This window comes from Equus asinus, chromosome 28 (assembly GCF_041296235.1).
Source record: "Equus asinus isolate D_3611 breed Donkey chromosome 28, EquAss-T2T_v2, whole genome shotgun sequence".
Taxonomy (NCBI): domain Eukaryota; kingdom Metazoa; phylum Chordata; class Mammalia; order Perissodactyla; family Equidae; genus Equus; species Equus asinus.
In genome coordinates, this window is record NC_091817.1 from 28,486,913 (window position 1) to 28,505,975 (window position 19,063).

At 37.2% G+C, this 19,063-nt stretch overlaps 1 long non-coding RNA gene across 2 annotated transcripts in view; it reads left to right on the forward strand.

Annotated features, from left to right (window-relative positions):
- LOC139042382 (uncharacterized) overlaps window positions 1-19,063 on the forward strand; it is an 85,250-nt gene that overhangs the window by 51,226 nt on the left and 14,961 nt on the right. Inside the window, exon 4 of one of the 2 annotated variants that reach the window (XR_011499072.1) lies at window positions 3,524-3,707. The exons of the other annotated variant lie outside the window; for it this stretch is intronic. This is a non-coding gene — a long non-coding RNA (uncharacterized lncRNA). The remainder of the gene's footprint in view (window positions 1-3,523; window positions 3,708-19,063) is intronic. 2 annotated transcript variants of the gene reach the window in all.

The following is a 19,063-nucleotide window of genomic DNA, read 5'->3' on the forward strand; positions in this document are numbered from 1 at the left end:
TGTGTGTGTAAAAGTAAAGTTATTCTGAGTCTTTATTCATTCTTAATTTTTTTCACCTAAGGAAGATTTGCCCTGAGTTAACATTTGTTGCCAATCTTCCATTTTTGCTTGAGGAAGATCAGCCCTGAGCTGATTTCCTTTATTTTATATGGGCGTCACCACTACAGCATGGCTGATGAATGGTGTAGGTCTATGCCTGGGATCCAAAGTGGCGAATCCAGGCCTCTGAAACAGAGAATGTTAAAGTTAACCACTATGTGATGGGGCTGGCCCCTTTCAGTCTTAATTTTATCCACCACATGTCTCTTCCCCTATTGAAAGAAAGAAAGGAAGGAAGGAAGGAGGAAAGGAGGAAGGAAAGAAAGAAAAAAGGAAAGGAAGGAAGAAGAAAGGAAGAAAGAAAAAAGAAAGAAAGAAAGAAAGATAAAGAAAGAAGGGAGGAAGTGAGGAAGGAAGGGAAGGAGGAGGAAGAGGGAGGAAGAAAGGAGAGGAAGGGAGCAAGGGAGAGAAGAAGGGAGGAAGAGAGGGTAGAAAACAATTCATGCTCGTATCACCCAAAGTACCTCTCACAGCAATGTGAATGTAGGTGCTCTTTTGTACATAACAGCTGATGTGAAAGTCACCTAAAGGTTAGCTGACCATACATGCATAGGATGATTTGGGGCTCTCAATTCTGTTCCATTGGTCAGTTTGTCTGTTTTCATGATATTATCATATTGTTTTGAACACTATAGCTTGGTAATATAATTTAAAATCAAAGAATATGATGCCTACAGCTTTAATTTTGGTTTTTCTTTTCTAGTTAAAGGTTTGCCAATTTTATTTCTCTTTTCAAAAAACTCAGTTTTATGTTTTTCTATTGTGTTTCTAGTATCTATATCACTTATTTCTGTTCTAATCTTTATTATTTCCTTCCTTCTGCAAACTTTGGGCTTAGTTTGTTCTTCTTTTTCTAGTTCAATGAGGTGTAAAGTTAGGTTGCTTATTTTATATCTCTCTTTTTTCTTAATGTTGGCATTTACTTCTGTACACTTCCCTCTTACAAGTCCTTTTTGCTGCATCCCATGAGTTTTAGTCTGTTGTATTTTCATTTTACTTTGTCTCAATATACTTTCTGATTTCCCTTTTGATTTCTTCTTTGACCGTTGGTTGTTTAGGATTATGTCACTTAATGTCCACATATTCATGCATTTTTCAGTACTGTTCCAGTTACTGATTTCTAGTTTTATAGCATTGTGATTGGAATAAATACTTGATAGGATTTTCATCTCCTTAAGTTTATTAGGCTTGCTTTGTGGTCAAACATATGATCTATTCTGGAGAATGTTCCAGATGCACTTCAGAAGAATGTGTATTCTGGTGCTGTTGGATAGAATGTTCTTTATGTCTGTTAGGTCGTTTTGGTCAATAGTGTTGTTCAGGTCCACTGTTTCCTTATTGATTTTCTGTCTGGATACTCCCCCTAATGTTGAAAGTGGGGTACTGAAGTTCCCTACTGTTAGTGTATTGCTCTCTTTTTATCATTTCACTTACTTCTGGCCTGCAAGATTTCTGCATATGATGAGGCATTTTTCTCTTGCTGCTTTCAAAATTCTCTCTTTGTCTTTGACTTTAACATTTTGATTATAATGTGTCTCAGAGTAATTTTGTTTGGGTTGAACTTGCTTGGGGTCTTTTGAGATTCCTGTAGCTGGATATCATCTCTCTCCCATGATTTGGGAAGTTTTTAGCTATTATTTATTTCTTTAAATTAGCTTTCTGCCCCTTTCTTTCTCTTCCTTCTGAGACTCCCATGATGCGAATATTAGCTCACTTGATATTGTCCTATATTCATGCAGACTTTTTTTACTCTTTTTCATTCTTTTATCTTTTTGTCCTTCTCACTGGCTATTTTCAAATGACTTGTCTTAGAGTTCATTCAAAGTGCGGCCTGGGACAAGGGTCCACTTCAGGGTATACAATTGGGTCCTCAGACAGCAGGTCTATTTATCAGATGCACAGATGAATGTGGCTCCCTCCAGGTCCCTTGGAGGATTGCTGTCAGGTCACTGGAGGGGTCCTGGGTGGGCACGAATGGTTCTGGACCATGTCTAAGAGGGGCTGGAACCGAGTTCCAGAGCTGTTTCAGGGTACACAGCCAAGACTAAGTTCCGCAGACCTGGCTGTAGAGACATGGATGGGCATGTCTCTTGCTAAGACGCTGGTCCACCTAGACTGCTCCCTGACTGCAACTGGAGGGGTATAGAGCTGAGTACAGGGACATTTCAGGATATCTTGAGATGTAAACAGGAGTGTCTCTTGCTGGATCCTTGGGCCTGCAGGACTGCCTGTGGACTGTGGCTAGGAGGGGCTGGAGTCAAGAATAGGATCTTTTTCAAGGATCTCAAGGGGCACAGATGGAGTGTCTCCTGCAAAAATTTCCACTTATATTTTTTGGCTAGAATACCTGTTACTGAAAAGAAAACAAAATTTTTCTCTCTAGATTTAGTCATCTTTTTCCATTAAAATTTCATGTAACCATCAAATCCCTGATTATTCTACAACATTATTCATTTGGGTTAAAAGGTATCATCTTAAGAGCTTCTCATTTCAAATACAGAGAGAAAGAACCTGCTCAAAAAGCTAATGTATACAGGTGAAAAGAGGGGGGAAAAATCAGAAGTCTAGGGACAGCAATAACTGCCTCTGTCAGATCAACATTAAAAAAATGATGAAACAATTCTCCCTCATCCCAATAACATAGCACTCGCTAGAAGCATCAGTTTATTCTTGTATTCAGTGAAAAATGTGTATTTAGCTTAGTATCCCTGCAAGACACATTACATATTGCACGTCAGAAATATGAAGAGAGAAATGGGGATGGGTCTCTTGCAACAAAACAGGCATTTATTTTGATGAAGCTTTCTCCCATATGGAAGACTACAATTTGACATCTCTCAAGAGTATCTTTCCCAACAACCCGGAAACCATGTAGAAAAGGAACAAATGATTCCCTAGGGTGCTTTTGCTAATACACTTGCTTTTCTGATTTTATAAAGTGCTTTTATTCTATTGTGCTGCATAAAGAGATTTAACCAGGATATAACCTAGAACAACAAAGACTTGCATGGTCTATTTCCTCCCATCTCTTGGACATCGTTGGGTGCCCCTCCTCCTTGCCCTATACTTAGTGTCCTCATTCTAGGCCTAGAACGTATCAACCCTTGACCTTGTCATTTCATAGGCCTTTGGGCTGGATTTTACTCTTGATCCGGTGGGTGAATCTTTACATTTTCTATCACTAACTCTCTTTGTTTCATTCATAGCATTATAAATATCTGTATTTTATTTCCTTTAAACAACAGTGTCTTTTCATGAGGATGGGGTGATATCTTGCCTTTGTGCCATGATTTATCACAGTGTTGAACACATGCTAAGCACTCAGTACCCGTGTGTTGAGTAAATTGAGAAAATTCCTTAATTCATTTTTTGTTGAATTCTCAAACCCATAGCTCCATTAAAATGCCTCTCTCTTTCTCTCTAGGGTCATCTTTTAAAAATCCCCAATTCCAACCCCAGGTTCCAGTTGGTCAATGCTTCATTGCTACCAACATGACAAGTTGTCTTTTTCTTTCTATACCTCTGCAAAAGCTGTTCCGTCTCCCTGAAGGTCTCTTGACATTTCTCCATCAAGCTAACGGGTACTCATCCATCAAGTGTCAACTCAGGTTGGTAATTTCTCTTCCTCCTCACTATTCCTTTCATTTCTTTGATTCTGAACCATATAGCCATTTTTTTCTAGGCAATCCAGGACCACTTTGAACTACCTCTATCACAACAATTCATTCATTCAAAACATGTTGAAACCTTGTCATCTCACAATTCTCACATTAAAATAACTGAATTACACATTCTGTCTTTATCTTTTCCATGATTTTCAAACTTTGTTCCTTAAAAAGAACTTGGAGAGCTTCTAAAAATATTCAGATGTCTAGATTCTGATTTGGTGGAATAAATTATAGAACCTATTACAGTTCATGAGAAACAGTTTTCCTCAAAATTAACTGGTTCTGTAAGACTATGATATTTTAAAGGTCCTCTGTGTTTTATGGTATTAACTTTTTTTCTTAAGAGTCAAACTACCATCCCCACTCTGCCATAGCAGCATAATGCCATCTATTTAAGACCAGACTGAGAAACCTCACGTACCATAAGCATATACTTAAAATTGTATAAATGCACCACCCAGTTTTTTTTTTTTTTTTGAGGAAATTTAGCCCTGAGCTAACATCTGCCGCCAATCCTCCTCTGTTTGCTGAGGAAGACTGGCCCTGAGCTAACATCCGTGCCCATCTTCCTCTACTTTAAATGTGGGACGCCTGCCACAGCGTGGCTTGACAAGTGGTCCTAGGTCCGCACCTGTGATGCTAACCAGTAAACCTGGGGCCACTGAAGCGGGACGTGCGAATTTAACTGCTGAGCCAAAGAGTGGGCCCCTGCCCAGATATTTTTTTACAGCTACAACACTAAAAACAAACAAACAAACAAATTCGTCATTTTCTCAACCAGTGAACTAGAAACTAATGAGCTAATCAGATCACACAGGATTCCCTTTTGCTCTCTCCCTCCCCCTTCAAAAGAATGGTATTTGTGGGGCTGGCCCGGTGGCGCAGTGGTTAAGTTTGCATGTTCTACTTCAGCAGCCGGACGTTCACTGGTTCAGATCCTGGATGCGGATCTATGCACCGCTTGTCATGCCATGCTGTGGCAGGTGTCCCACATTTAAAGTAGAGGAAGATGGGCATGGATGTTAACTCAGGGCCAGTTTTCCTCAGCAAAAAGAGGAGGATTGGTGGCAGATGTTAGCTCAGGGCTAATCTTGCTAAAAAAACCAAAGCAACCAAAAACAGTAGTTGTGGCTTCTCCCCCTCCTCCCACTTCCCTCATATGATTTAATGTAATCCTCTGTTACTAACAAGACCACTACGACCACAACTGAACAGCAGCACTTTCTTCTTCATCATCGGAATTATAATTTATCAATTAAACCCATGCTTCCATTATATTAGCTCATCTAGTTCTTACAGGCAAATTTTTATTATCTTCAGGTGGAGAAACTGAGGCTTTGAAGTACAAGTTAGTACACTCATGTTATTTTCCCTACAGAGTCTCTGTGAACAGTGAATTAGAAATTAACCATTGTTCCTAGGGGAAGTAGGAGTTAGGTTCCTGGGAGCCTCTAGTAACAATGTTTTGTAAACCAATCAATAAATAACTTTATTTTATGAGTGTTTGTGTTTAAAGACAACTTATTTAATATACATTGCTGATTCATTAACACTGACTCACAGCCAGCAACATTATAACTCATGGCAAAATGAAGCTTATGTACTACAATACTTTCTCCAGAAGGTACATCACAGCTTTCCTGCACTTAGGAACACTAGACAGTGCTTCAGCACCACAATTAGGGGCCATTTTAAATAGCAAAATCAACAAAAGGTGCAAAAGTGCAAGAAAACGTGGCACTAAACAGAATATGAAAAGACCCTTGTTTGCAATGTGAGTGCTGAAACAAAAAGGCAGAGCATTTCCTTATTCAGCCTCAGCTGGGAATATGTGTCAGCCACCTCAAAGTTTTCACTGCTCCGTGTGTGTCTGTGAAAACTTTGAGTTGGCTGACACCTATTCACTGCTCTGGGCATGTCTGTGAATGACCATAAATGTGCTGTGAATAGTGGGTGGGCAAATTTGTAAATATGGAATTTGCAAATAATGAGGATGAGCTGTAGTATGTCTGAAATGACAAGCTATTAAATAGAATTATAAGAAGTTAGTTCTGGAATCCAATAACCTGCAGTAAACATGTTCAACATATATACAAAAACAAAACGTTGGTAAAGATCTAATCGGCATGTTATTTTTTCCTCTCCTATAGATCATGTTGGAGTGTGTGTGTGTGTTCACATATTACATGTCAACAATGAAATATATAACCAATATTTTCTTTATCCTATCACCCAGAAGTAAGTAACTGGGAACTTCCTTGTAGTTTCCTTTTCAGGACATTTTATTTACTTAATTTAGATAGTTAGGATTACATTTTGAGATCCAATTTTATATCCTGTATTTAGAAAACAATAATACAAAAAATTGTTCAGAAATACATTGCAAGTCAAAATTAAGAAAGCAACACAGTGTGTACCATTTGACATCTTTTCATGACATATCTTGGAATTATATGGGATGATATAGTGGTATAAAAAAGGATAAATGATTATGTATAATTATATATATGCCTTAAAAATGATCATGTTGCATGTTTTATTTTGTTTTCTGAAATTTTACTTGCAATGTGTCCTGGAAAGTCTTTCCACATCAACAAAAATATATATGTATACTCTCATTTTGACATCTATATTTTATTCCACTTTATAACACATTCAATTAATTTTGCCTGATCCCCAATTTTGGAGTTTCAATGTCTTTCCTATTTGAATGAATATGTTTATCAATACATTTTTTAAGATTTATAGCTTCTTTTTCCTTCAGTGAATCTGCTATGTTTAAACATCTAAATAATTTAGAATTATGATGCATATTGCTGTATTGTCTATTTAAGCATTTTAACAAATTTCATGATCATTATAGAAGTATAAAAATATATATTTTCCATAACATAAACCAGATATCATGGCATGCTGATTTAGAGTATCATTTTAATTTTTGAGTTTATCTAGTTACTAATGAAGCTTAACAACTTTTATTTGATCTTTTAATTTGTTCTTTTGTGAAATGCTTGTTTACGTCCTTTGACATGTGGACTATTCCTGTTTTTTTTTCTAATTTGCCAGATACTTTTTGTTCTTTAATTGTTTTACATCAGGTTATTTGAGGTATAATTTACACACAGTGAAATTCACTCTATTTAGTTTAAAGTTCTGTGAATTTTAACAAACTTACACAGTTCTGTAAACACTACCGCAATCAAGATAAAGAAGAGTTTCATCATTTCAAAAAAAATCCCTCATGCTCCCTTGTAATCAACCTCTCCTGCCATCCCTAACACCGCAACCCCGAATTTGTTTGTTGTTCAGATAGTTTTGCCCTTACAAGAAGGTCATACAAATGGAGTCTTACAGTGGAGTCTGTCTTTAGCATCGCCTTCTTTCCCTTAATATAATTCACTTGAAACTCCTTCACATTATCATGTGCATCAGTAATTCTTTGCCTATTGATTGACTGAATGATCATGCAGTAGTATTGATGGTCTACAGATTTTATTTTTATATTTTCACCAGTTGACAGATATTTGTTTTTTTTTCTAGTTTCTAGTAATTATGAACAAAGCTGTAGAAACATTCACATGCAGGTTTTTATTTGAACATATGTTTTCATTTCACTTGGTGAAACAACTAGGAAGAGAATTGCTCAGTCATATAAGTGTATCTTAACTTTAAAAGAAATTACCAAATGGTTTTCCAAAGTGACTGTACCATTTTGAGTTCCCACCAGCAGTGTATGAGAGTTCAAGTTGCTTGGCATCCTCACCAGCACTTGGCATTTTCAGGTTTATCTTTGTTGTCATTGTGGTTGCTGGTTATCTATTCTAATCAGTTAGTAATAACACATCATTGTAGCATTTCCTTACTCATAAGTCAGACTATTTTCATGTGTTTGTTGCTATTGTTAAGGGCGCCATCTTTATAACTTAAATTTCAATTGTCCATTGCTAATATATAAAAATACATTGATTTTTGCATATTTTTCTTCTATCCTATAACCTTGTTAAACTCACTTAGTAGTTCTAGTAGCTTTTCTGTAGGTTGCGTGCAATTTTCTAAATAGATGATTATTTTGTCTGTGAGTACAGACGGTTAGTTTTATTCCTTCTTTTCCACTCTTGATGTCTTTTATTTATTTATTTTTTGCATCATTGTATTGGCTAGCACATCCTGTACTATGATGGATAAGGGTGATGAAATCACATGTCTTTGCCTTGTTCTCAATCATAGGGGAAGAGCATTCAGTCTTTTATCATTAAATATAATATTAGTTATAGATTTTTTGTAGGTGCTCTTTATCGGGTTGAGTTTCTTTTTATCCCTACATTACTGAGAGTTTTATTCTGTTTATCATGAATGGATGTTAAATTCTGCCAATTTTTTTCTTTAGTCTATTCACATGGTAAATTTTATTGATTTTCAAATGTTGAGCGAGATATATTTTTTATAAATATGGATGCAATCTTTAAAGTCACATATGCTATAAATGTTGCTCTTGATCTATCATTTTTATTTAATTTTGATTATGGTTAATTGTGTTTTTGTTTAGTAAACTCTATTGACCTTTTATGACCTCTATCTTGGGTGACATAAGCACAGTATTTAAGTTTTTATGTTATATAATCTCCCATTTAACGTAAACATCAGAATTTATTTACTATTCATTTATTTTAGGCTTTTTAGGTTATTATCATTTTTGGTATGATATACAAAAACTGAAACATACATTTTTATGTATATATGCCCCAGCACATATCCTTTCTTTATAGATGACATATATATGGGAACTGGGATCAATGAAGTAAAATACATCAATTTTTAAATGACTCATATATATATTACATAGATACCATCCCAAAGATTGATCATAATCTACACTTTCACCAGAAAAATACAAGAGCTCCTGTTCAATGTCATGGAAAATACAAGTAGTTTAACAGAATGCCATGTAATTTGGGTCAGAAAACCCTAAAAATATAGCACATCTAATTTGCGTCACCATTTTTCTTGTAATTGCATAGTTTTCTTTAACTTCTATTTTATGCTGGAAACTCAACTGACCTGTCTCTTTAGCTATTAAATTCCATTGTTTGCACATAAACGACTAGGAAAGTGAGGTCTGTGAACCATTGTCTTTAGAATGTGTTTATTCACCCACTGCGTTATTAAACTCTCTCCTTCATTAAATGGTTGATTGTTTATATTATTTGGAAATAGAAAATGAGAGATTAAAAATTTGTTACAAATATATAGATACTCATAAAAGGATGAGAAACACTTTTCCTAAACTTACCTGTGATTGATAATGTATGATATTGTATGATAATATATGATATTGTATGATACTGCAGGATAATATTATATATTATATCACGTATATGAAAGAGAATATTAGTTAAGCATTAGTTACACAGAAACAATAAGAAATATGTACTTTTGAGTTCAGGCTCAGAGAGGTTGGGCAAAAAGGCGGTTGTGAGGTGGCATCTCTATTATATCAGGAAGAAGAGTAAGAAACAGAGGCATGATGAGGAGGTATTCACCAAAGCAGATAAAGCAACGCTGGGACCCCGGGAACAAATACCCACTGGTGTCACTCACCATCAATCAAACAGTTAAAATGGACATAATAACATAAAATGGATCTGTTTCTAGGAGATGGGGGTCTTGCAGTTTAATGGGATAAAAATCTTAATTTTAGAGAGTGAACTCCATGCATGTCCCCTCGAAGTAGCCCTGCATTGACTTCTATCAGAGCCTATTACTCCTCCCTTAGATTGGAAAGTTTTCAAGGACAGGAAATGCATCTTTTTAATTTTTTAATGTTTTTCTCTCTTTTTTGCTAACATCTAGCCTAGTGAAGGGTATTCATATGTTATGAACACATGATATGTCTCCTCCACAACTTGACTTGAGGGACTTTGACTGAAGTTGACTTTTTCTATCTGATTGTTCTAGAACACTTTTTCCTACTTTTACCTTTCTCTTCTTTTCCTTCCCACCCCACCCCAAGAGATCTTTTTATTCATTCTATGAATATTTATTGATTGCCTACTGTGTGCCAGGCAGCGTTTTAGGCACTGAATTGACTTTAAATATATTATTTCACTAGATTAGCACGTCTCAAAAACTTTCATTCCTTGTGTTCCACTGCATTGCTGATGGGATTTTTGAAATATTAGAGGGAGGAGCTAATTCTTCTTTAGTGCTTTTCTGACAGACAAGAATAAGTATGCTTTACATATACTCAATCCTTACTTACTAATTTCAAAGTAAAATTTTATTTTAATGTATTTAAAATGAAATTTCATATCACTCCCTGTTATAGACTGAATTGTGCCCCCCATCAAATTTATATGTTGTAGTCCTAATCCATCGTCCCTTAGAATGTGACCTAGTGTGATCAGTATGGTGGCCCTAATCCAATGACTCTTGTCTTTATAAGAAAAGGAAATCTGGACACAGACAGGTACAGAGGGAAGCAATGTGAAGACACAAGGAGAACACAGTTTTCTACAAGCTAAGGAGAAAGGCCTGGGACAGATCCCTCCCTTGTGGCCCTCAGCAGGAGCCAACTCTGCTGACACCTTGATCCTGGACTTGTAGCCTCCAGAACTGGGAGAAAGTAAAATTTTGCTATTTAAGCCACGAAGTCTGTGGTATTTTATTATGGAAACTAGTACTCTACTAGCAAACTAGTACTCTACTGTAATTACAAAATCATTTCTACTTGCAATATAGAAAATAATTATTAAAGATAAATATAAATCTACTAAAGTGTTACAATAGTACCTTGAAGGACTTAAAAAAATATTTTTGCCTTTCAGACTTTTATAGTGTATACTGGGTAATAGAACTTTGGAACATCATCTAAGGAAATAAGTGTTTACACACAGTTGGAGACACGCATCAAGGCCATGATGCCTTTCTCCAAGCAGCGGCTTCTTCCTTTTACATTGTGTTCATTCAACTCAGTGTATTTGGACCTGTGTCAGGGTCTGCATTCATTGTATGAGGCACTGAAATGCCAAGGCATAGACATCATTTATAACTGGCACGGCACAACTCTCTCCAAGGACCTTTCCCACAGCCCCAAGGGCTGCCTGCATCCAAGAAGCATTGAGATGAAGCAGGTATAGAGTCTCTGCCCACGCCCTCACTCCTGACTTCCTCCAGCTTGGGCCCCTGCCTGGACAGTCCCAAGTGAGAGGATGAGAAACTGGGCCCCTGGATCCAATTTGGGAAATCGGCTTGAGGCAATAACTGCGTAACTGAAAGAAGAGACTGTATGGTGAAACATGATACATAGAGAAACAAGGACAACAGCTGGTAACGTGGGAGGCATTGAGAGGAGAGAAAACTGAATAGGTAAAGGACAGAAGATGAATAGAAAGGGAGATCTTGAAAAATGGGATTTGAATGAGAGCAGCCAGAGAGAAAAATAGAAATGTATTCTCCATCGTTTACAATTTTTGATTTTGTCTCACTACTTCTCTTTTACATGCTGATCTTTCTTCACCTCTTCACCTTTTAAAGTCCGCTGATGCCCTTATGGCAGCCTTTGCTAATGAGGCATGTTTTTATCTCTTTTTCTCCCTCACCCCTGCCTTGCTCTTCTCTCTGGTGTCATGAAGAAAAAGAAGAGTGGATTCTGATGCGCCCATTCCAAATGCCATGACAAATAACTACCATTTGTGATACTCTCAAATAACGTCTAAATATTTTAAAGCATTGATTGGCTGAAGCCCATTTAGGATTTCCACAACTCTGTAACAATGTGCTTCCTTTAGAATGAAGATGGGTGAGATTGGCTTAACTTCATATAAGTAGGAGAGCATATGCATTGTCAACATCTTAATGTCTTTAGGTATTCTTTATTAAAATGCCCATTGGGGCCAGCCCTGTGGCCAAGTGGTTAAGTTTGCATGCTCCGCTTTGGCAGCCCAAGGTTTGCCGGTTTGGATCCTGGGTGTGGACCTACATATTGCTCATCAAGCCATGCTGTGGTGGCATCCCACATAGAAGAACTAGAATGACCTACAACTGTGATATACAACTATGTACTGGGGCTTTGGGGGAAGAAAGAATAAAAAGAGGAAGATTGGCAACAGATGTTAACACAGGGCCAATATTCCAGAAAAAAATAAATGCCCCATCATCTAAGACTTACTGCTCTACTTTTTATTGTTGTTTCCTTCCACTAACACTCAACCTTCATGAAATAAATTTCACCAGTGTATCTTAGTCTTATCAGTGAAAAAATTTCATCATTTTATGGTGTGGGGACCTGGATTTGGCCACCCCAAGATATGCCTCTTTGGCATGATTATTTGAGGCTGGTTTCTTTGTAGACAGGAAAGCAACTGAAAAGTAAAACTTGCTTGCCCTTTGTTAGGTGACATTTACATTGTAAAGGAAATCTCTATCTGTAAAAGTGCCTCCCTCTCTGTACCAGGAAGACGAAAGGGGATGACCTTCTCTCTAGAAACTCTTAATCAATGCCAAAGGCAAGGACTTAAATCTGCATTTTGTTTACTGTACTTGTGTGGTAATCTCCCATGATTGACTCCCCCACCACCCCCAACATCCTCCTTTGTCTTTAGATATTTAAGTGGTGATTTCAGGCCATTTTGGCGAGTTGCTCAGCTTTCCTGACCTCTCCCACGTAAACATGTTATAAAGCTTTGTTTAATTTTCTCCTGTTATTCTGTCTCATGTGAATTTAATTCGTTCTCTGGCCAGACGAACCCACATTAGGTAGAGGAAATGTCTTCCTCCCCTACAAGGGAAACAATGAAAAGTGTTTTTAAAAAACAAGGCTTTCTGATATTGCCATCCTGATTACACAATGATATACCACTTCTTAAAATGAGCATGGTCCAGAGCAAGAGAAGCTATTAGAAATGTATTCTCAGTATGATTTAATTATCCAACATCTCCTCACTAAAGCACACTAAAAAGTTATTTGCCTGTAAATTCTGTTGACAGTGTATTATTCTTACTACAGAACTGTGTATGAGGAAGGCACTTCCAATTACTTGTGGAAGTATAAACAATAATAATATTTTAATGTATTTATTTAAAAGCTGGTAGGAGAAATATTTCTACAATAACCATAGCAGACTCATTGTAGCCACAGCTAAGTATTTGTAAGGATACAGTGGCACATTTTAGAGGAGTAGCGTAATTTTTTTCTTTTCATGAATTTACTTCTTTTCTGAAGAAATTATTATCATTGTCATATTTGTAGTTACCAATCAATGCCTATCAACCCTGGGTCAGCCATTAAGGCGTTCTCCCACATCATTTAATCTCCACAATAGGCCTGTGAGTGGGTGTTATGTTGAACACGTAAAATATGGAGAATGAGGCAGAGAGGTGACACAGTTGGTGCTAAAGGTAAGAGAGAGAGCTGGGATTCAAACCTATGTCTGCAAACCCCAATCTATGCTCTTTCAGCAATGCAAAAGCCTTTCTCTGCCTCTTCTCTCCTTTTTAAAACATTTTTATTATTGAGATAAAGATTGCATAATATAAAATTCACTATTTTAATGTGTACTATTCAGTGAATATATTCACTTTGTTGTGCAACCACCACGACTGTCTAATTCCAGGACATTTCCCTGAGCCCTAAAAGAAACCTAGCACCTATTATCCATTGGTCCCAATAACCCCATCTCATCTAATGAACTCACAACCACTAATCTACTTTTGTCTCTATAAATTTGCTTATTCTGAACATTTAATATAAATGGAATCATAAAATATGTGTCTGTTTTCTTTCACCTAACATGATGCTTTCAAGGTTCATCCACGTTGCAGTATATTACATTGCTTCATTTCTTTTTGGAGCTGAATAATATTCCATTGTGTGAACATATCACCTTTCGTTTATCCATTCATTAGTTGATGGATATTTAGGTTGTTTTCTCAAACTCACTTTTAATAACATAATCATATCAGGGCATCCCAAGAACAGTGAATGATCTGAGATTTTACCCTATTTCACAGCTAAAAATTTAACCTGTCATAGATTTATGGGTGCTTGCAGAAGACATGAGACCCCTGGATCAGAGACAAAAGACTTTATTACTCATGGCACAGCAATCAGCATGAGTGTCAAGTTTGCAGTTCTCCTTGCCATCTGAGTCCCATGGAGGCAACAAAAAGGGGCCTAAGTGGAGCTGTGTATGGAGTAGATTTGCATCCCAGCTAAAGAACCTCAAGCTTAGGGAACGCAAATCTTTTATAATGAGCTGTAAGGAAATCTGCCCAAGCTTTGCTCTGAAAGGAAACATTATCTTTGTTATACTAGATAGTAAAGAAATCTGTCCTTTGCCCTGGAGGTAGATGCTGTCTGTATCTTCATAGGATGTTTGATATAAAAAATCCTTGAAAAGATAGTCTAGAACAAAAGGGCAGCTAATGATAATTCTCACAGCAACTCAAGATGTTAAGAAACACAAGAGACCCATGGAAAAGTGTCTCCCAATAGTTTGTCCCTCTGTGTGCTTTTCTAATTTAATGAGTGAAGTGTCCACCAACAAATAATCATTCATATTTTATTGGACATATTTTGCCTTTCCTATCAAGGAATATTTTCTTTGATAATTAGCATATGGTTTGCCTTTGAGAAAAACAGTGTTAAAAGATCCTGTTGATCCCCTATGAGTCAGGCATTACACTGAGTTTTTAAAATACATTATTTAATTCCTATGATGACATATGCAACTATTTGTACTTTCCTGTTCTTACAAATGAGGAAACTTCAGCTCTGAGAGTTTAGGTGACTTGTATAGATGTTCTCAACAAGTAAAGGGTAGAATCATTATTCAATGTCAGGTCTAAGCTGATTCCAAATAAATTTTCTTTCCACTAATATTCTGTAATCCAAGGTGGATTGTGGGTATGCTCAAACAGAGCTTCATATGATATCTGAAATAGGCAGACTCGTTGAAGCAGAGAATGGTGGTTAGCTGGAGGCAAGGTAGTAGCGAAATAGAGAGATGTTGATCAAAGGGTACAAAGTTTCAGTTATGCAAGATGAATAAGCTCTGGAGATCTAATGTACAATATGGGGAGGATAGTTAACAATACTACATTGTATACTTGACATTTGCTAAGACAATACATCTTAAGTACTCTCACCACAAAGAAAAGAAAAAGAAAAAAGGAAGAAAATTGTACCTATGTGAGGTGATGGATATGTTAATTATCTTGATTTTGATGATCTTTTCACAATGTAGACATATATCAAAATGTCAAGTTGTATACCTTAAATATATACAATTTTTATTTGTCAAGTATACCTCAATAAAGCTGAAAAAAAAGCTAATGTTGTCCTAACAAAGGAAGTAGTTTCCTATAGAGAAATAAAAAGTAGTGGGTCCCTAAGAGCACAGGGATGGCTCAGGAAATGTGTTTCCAGTTCAAAGGATTACAAATATTTGGTATGGCAGATAGAATGCAGGGCTTGAAGGATGATACTGAAAAGTCACATATGACCAAGATGATCATAAGAATAAATTTATGTGGCTTTCAAGCTGTTTTTGTAAAAGCAAATGATATAAATAACATATGACATTGAACTTCACTACATAAAGCAGATAACGTGCTCAAAACTATAAAGGTGGACCAAGATCTCAAACTATTGGGCCACTCTTTTACCTCTCATTGGCTCCTGAAGTACCTTCTGGGAATGCCAAATCTCTGTATGTCACAGTTAGAAGGCCACTCACCTAACCCAACAGCCTTTTTTACTGGTGAGGAAACTGAGGCGCAGAGAATGAAGCAGCTTGCCAGTGTGTTAGTAATAAATATTTGAATGCTAGTCCAGCAAAACATAGAACTGAGGGAATTGCCGGGTGAATAGATTTAAATTAATGTCTCTTTAAGGAATTGATCTGTCAAGAATAAAAAAATTAAGGTAATATTTTATACATGACTGTTTGTGTGTTTCTGAATTAAATCCAGTTGGGGTATTATGGGGCATCTTCAGAGAACAGCTTCATTTTTCATTTCCTATCTTTCAGAGAAGACAGGAGACACTCCATAAATATGTCTTGCATAAGCAGATGTAATTTAGAGTGAAAAAGGACCCTGTTTCCCATCCCTATCACTTTGAACAATTTACTTAAATTTTTGAGCCGTGCATTTCTATCTGCAAAGTGGAGACAATAATAATCGCTGGCTTCCTGAGTTATGGTAATTATCTGATAATGTAACACGCAGAGAGTGCCTCTACGCTAGAATGTGAATCAGGAGACATGGGTTCCAGCTATCGAAATGCCACTTACTAGCTATGCTACCTTGGGCAAGTCACTAAACTTTTCTAGTGCCTAGTTTGTAACCCAGAGAAGAGTTTGTCACTGTTTCCTCCAGGGCACTATAAGCACATAAATTTCTATGACATTTAATGACCTTGTACTGGTAATAAATAGCATTCATTGTGCTTTTAAAGGTGTCCTTTGATCAAGTGCTTCAGTGGAATATCTTCTCTTGGTTATTAGTAAATTTTCATGATTTATTGCAAATTCAAAGATGAAATCCTCTTCATTCATGAAATCATTAGTGTACCTTTTATATCTACTAACTGCATTTTCACTATTAAGCATAGAAATAAATGTAGTAGTCAATTCTGTATTTTTGAAGAGATATCATGCAAAATCTGAAAGAGGTCTTTACTACCATTTTGTACTCCCATTCCTTTGTTTTTTCGTGTTTTTTTGAGGAAGATTAGCCCTGAGCTAACATCTGCCAATCCTCCTCTTTTTTCTGAGGAAGACTGGCCCTGAGCTCACATCCATGCCCATCTTCCTCTACTTTGTATATGGGACGCCTACCACAGCATGGCTTGCCAAGCTGTGCCATATCTGCACCCGGGATCCGAACTGGCCAACCCCGGGCCACCAAAGCAGAACGTGTACACTTAACTGCTGTGCCACCAGGCTGGGCCCTGTACTCCCATTTCTTGATGGCAGAGAGTAAGAATTTCATGAAGACAATGGGGAAATCTGAACAGAATATGAACCCATTTGGACTAAACTCATTAAGAGTGTGGTCACCATTTCTTCTGCTGAGTCCGGTGAAAGAAGTGGAGAAAGAAAGAAGTAGAGATGGCCTAGGTAGGCTTTGCAATTCTCCACAACAATCTTAATGTCAGGTTTTCCTTCACTTACAGCAACAGAATTTGTGGAGGCATAATTGGCACTCTGCCAATACACAGGGTGTAATACTGTAAGCCCAAGCCAGGAAGCCTACATGCCAGGAACAAAAATCACAAAGGGATAATAGAAGTAATGAGGGTTGGATTAAGGTCAATCTATCAGTACTAATATACTTGCACTTTGCTCAGATCATTTATTTGTTACTCCATCCTGTCTTTTCTCTAACAATTTTTCTGCAAGATTTGCTTATAAATATGAGGCCTTAGAAATGTTAAATGTGGGCATTATACACTGACTTTCATCTATCAAAAAAAATGCATTAGCTTCTGGCTTCATATTTTACATTCTAACTCTGAGAGACTTCACACTAAAATACACTGAGAAATGTGCAGGGACCTGGAAAAGCCCTTTGGATAAGCACCAGTAGTACCGGGCCTGCAATGAATTCATCTGCTGTGGATGCCGTCTCATGTTCCTAGGGATCATGTAGACAATTCTGTGTTGGAAGGCAAAACACTGCCAAAGACAGTCATTATAAAAGGCCAGCAATGCTCATGTCAATCACTAGTGTATGTTGGCACTTGTGTTTATTGACTTGCTTTTTTTCATCTATAAAATGGACATCTGTGCAATCTACTTCAGAGTATGTTGAAAGTTTGTAATTAAATAATAGATATAAAAATACTTTGAAAAGAGCAATATATGGACTTACAAAGTAACCTTTTTCATAACGACTATTATTTTTCAAATTTTCTACCTTTAATATCTTTCTTTAAAAGTCTCATCTAGAGGTGATCATTTGGTGACCTGGGATGAAATAGTCGTCTCTGGAAGCCCACTAACGTACTTTGTCTTCGCTGCAGTTCCACTGTTACTTCTCCAGGAATGACTGCTCTTAATATTCTGGAGACCAAAGCCTTCACACTAGATTTGTGTTTTCCCTCAAATATCATTGTCATATCCTGGAATTCATGAATGACTCCTTCACTTCCTTAAGTTTCAAAGCCTCTACTTTCTCTCTCTCCTTATCTTTTAGTGTTTTGCTCTTGTTGTTTGGTTTTAATATAGGAGCAAATCCAAGTACAGAGAAACATTTATAAACACCAGAGGATGTTCAAAAACACTGCCTGAACTTATTCATTGCTTGGCTGCTCATTGACTGTCCTGCCACATTTTTATTTTTAAAATAAATTCTTCTCTTTGGCCTTCAGCTATCTACAAGTTCAATTTTGTCAAAATTCACTCTCAGCTTGTGTAGCGTTCCTCCATCACCTGTCCTTCCCCATTCTGCTCTCCGTCCTGTGGCTAATATCTTGGCTCTTCTCCTGGGAATACTCCTGCCAGCTCCGACACTTTTGGCTTATAGCACCCAGGAGCAGATTCCTTTGCTGGTTACCGGCTTTGCTTCAAAGGAGAGTTAACTGAAACTAAAATCCATTCCTCCCATTCCACTTCACTCTGCCAGCCACCAACACATCGGGCTACAGGTATAGTAAGCCTCTGCATAAAATTGTCCCTCAGTCATGCCACAATTATCATCAGCCTCCAAACCTACCCACCCTTTCCTTCTTCGTGCCTTAATCATGCAATTAAAAGCAGAAGTTTCAACTCACCCACAATAAGTGGCACATCTGGCTTGGATTTAGGTCAAATAATTTCAATTCCTGTGCCTTTGATTCTGAATAGAGAAAAAGGGCGATGCAACCTAATTACTAATATATGTAAATGATTAGCATTAAGCAACTTTCAATAAATGGTAACTGGCCATCATTATCATCATCATCACCTCATCCTTTCCAAACCCAGATTTCTTGTTCAACTCAAATGCCATGTACCTCCAATCCAAGACCTGGCTGGTAGCATTCCAGTTGGCTGCAGAGTCGGAAAGGAGAATGCGTGAGACTCAGACCTGTAGACTAGTAGATCCCAGACACTGTTTAACATTAGAATTACCTGAGTAGATTTTAAAACTTCTCAAGCCCAGGCAAGACCAATTAAGTCAAGCCCTGGGAGTGGGGCCCAATCACCAGTATTAAATCTTCCTGCATAATTCCACTCTGCGGCCAAGGCTGAGAATCGTTGTTCTACAACAGCTAGTGAGAATGTTAGGTATAGCTAGAAGCAAGTTGAAAG